Genomic DNA, 2264 nt, shown 5'->3' with positions numbered 1-2264 from the left:
CAGGACCGTGGGGAGGAGCACGCTGGTCGGGGCCTTTGGGAGGGGTGCGCTGGTGGGGTGTCGGGAGGGGCGCACTGGTTGTGGGGGCGGTGGGGAGTGGGTGTGGGCAGAGACAGGTGTGTTGCAGACCCTCCAACATTTCTGCTTCCAGGTAAAACCTGCATGTGTGCGGAATGCGTGGCATCTAATGTCAGTCCTCCCTTCAGTTGCTGTCATTTGAAAGAAATTGTATGTGTTTGTTTAACAAACATAAATTGAGTGCCTACTGTGTACCCACACTTCTAGATCCTGCAGTTGCTGCCGCCACAGCTGTGGTTAGGGCAAGTCTCAGCTCCCTGGAGTGAGTGCTCCTGTGGGCCATCAGGTGACATGGGGACAGATGCCACAGAGGAGTGCAGAGGAGGGACCAGGGAGTGCTGTGGGATCCAGGCTCTCTGAGAAGGTGATGCGTGAGCCAAGGCCCAGGGTTGGGGTGGGGTGGTGCCTGGGTGAGTGGATCAGGTAGGGAGGCAGCGGGCTGGCGTGGGAATGAGGCAGGAGGCCCAGCCGTGGGGAACTGGAGATCCTGCCTGTTTGAGATGGAAGCCACTGAACAGATGAGGACTGAAGTTTGGAGTCAGAGGAGGATGGTTTACTGCCTCTGATTGGCACACAGCTGCCGGTGTGTGTGCGTTGTGTGTGTGCAATGGTGAGGCCACTGTGCACCCGGGTAGCTGGCTTCTCATGGGTTAATCACACGCTCACCACACCAGTCAGCACTCACGTCTTTACCCTGGATCCTTTTCTAGAAAGTTAAACACACGCTTACCACACTAGTCAGCACTCACGTCTTTACCCTGGATCCTTTTCTAGAAAGGATCTGAAAAGTAAACATTTTAGACTTTGAGGGCCACAGTCTCTGTTCCTGTCCCTGTTCCTCTCTGTGTTTGTCCTGCCAGACACACACCATGAGGTTACAAAGGCAGGCGGTAGATGAATGTGGCCTGGGGACTATTTGCCAACACCAGCCCCAGAAAATAAAACTTACGTTTGTGTAAATATCTATACACAGGTATTTCTACCCAGGCGTAATCACCAAGTGCTGGAAGCGACACAAGCGTCCTTCGATGGTGAGTGGATGGCAGGGCCCCCAGGAGACCACAGGAAAGTCACGTAGAGAAGGCATTAGGTGAGCCCTGGGGCGAGGAATCTTCAGAGAAGGCGAAGATTCCTCTGAATCCTCCTTCAGAGGAGTCTGGGGGTGGGAGGGCACAGGACATGGGGTATCCAGGAGCCAAGCAAAGTGGGGGTTTCATGGAGGACTGAGGCACCCTCAATGCTGCAGATGGGGCGTCAGATGTGGGGGAGAACGAGCTGGAGATGGACACGGGCATGGAAGTGTGGATGGCCCTGGGGAGGCCCGTGGGCAGCTGGTGGACAGCAGGAGAAGCGTGGACGGCAGGAGCAGCACGGGATGAGAGAGGTAGGAAGATGGGAGCAGGAGGGGTTGTGTAAAGGAAACAGAACAGGAGGAGTAGCCCCCAGGGCCTGGGACCACAAGGAGATTTCTTTTTTTTTTTTTTTTTGTGGAGACGGAGTCTTGCTCTGTTGCCCACACTGCAGTGCAATGGCACAATCTTGGCTCACTGCAACCTCTGCCTTACAGGTTCAAGCCATTCTCCTGCCTCAGCCTCCCTAGTAGCTGGGATTACAAGCATGCGCCACCACGCCTGGCTTATTTTTGTGTTTTTAGTAGAGATGGGGTTTCACCTTGTTGGCCAGGCTGGTCTCGAACTCCTGACCTCAGGTGATCTGCCCGCCTCAGCCTCCCAAAAGTGCTGGGATTGTAGGCGTGAGCCACCATGCCCGGCTGAGGATCTCTCTCTTTAAGAAAGAGAAATATCTGTATTTCTGAATGCGGATAGACTAGTCCAATGGAGAAGCACAGAAGGGGGAGAAGGGATATCCTGGAACAGGAAGACGAGGGTGCGATCTGGCGAGCAACTCCAGATGAACAGGCTGAGATGTTCTGTTAGAGAAAGCGAGTGTGTCCCCAGGACAGCACCCAGCGCCATCGTCAGCGCGGCCACGGTGGGAGTCATCAACAGTACTTCTATTTGTAAAACGCACACACTTTCAAACACAGGACATGGTTTTATCTTGAGGACCCCTTGTAAACAGAGCAAGCATCCCCCTTCTGAGGATTTTGAAACAGCCTGGCGGCACCTTGCCCAGCTCTGTCCGCGGTCCGGGGCACAGGCCGTGTCCCCTTCATGCAAGTCTCT

At 54.7% G+C, this 2264-nt stretch overlaps 1 long non-coding RNA gene across 1 annotated transcript; it reads left to right on the top strand.

Annotated features, from left to right (window-relative positions):
• The first annotated feature begins 113 nt into the window (after positions 1-113).
• Positions 114-1526, top strand: LOC108520805 (uncharacterized). The gene is made up of 3 exons (XR_001883023.1): positions 114-442; positions 1052-1109; positions 1325-1526. It is a non-coding gene; the product is annotated as an uncharacterized LOC108520805 (long non-coding RNA).
• The last annotated feature ends 738 nt before the right edge of the window (positions 1527-2264 follow it).

This window comes from Rhinopithecus bieti, unplaced genomic scaffold (assembly GCF_001698545.2).
Source record: "Rhinopithecus bieti isolate Rb0 unplaced genomic scaffold, ASM169854v2 scaffold_51905, whole genome shotgun sequence".
Classification (NCBI taxonomy): domain Eukaryota; kingdom Metazoa; phylum Chordata; class Mammalia; order Primates; family Cercopithecidae; genus Rhinopithecus; species Rhinopithecus bieti.
The sequence above is the reverse complement of the archived record's forward strand: the minus strand, read 5'-3'. Positions and strand labels throughout refer to the sequence as shown.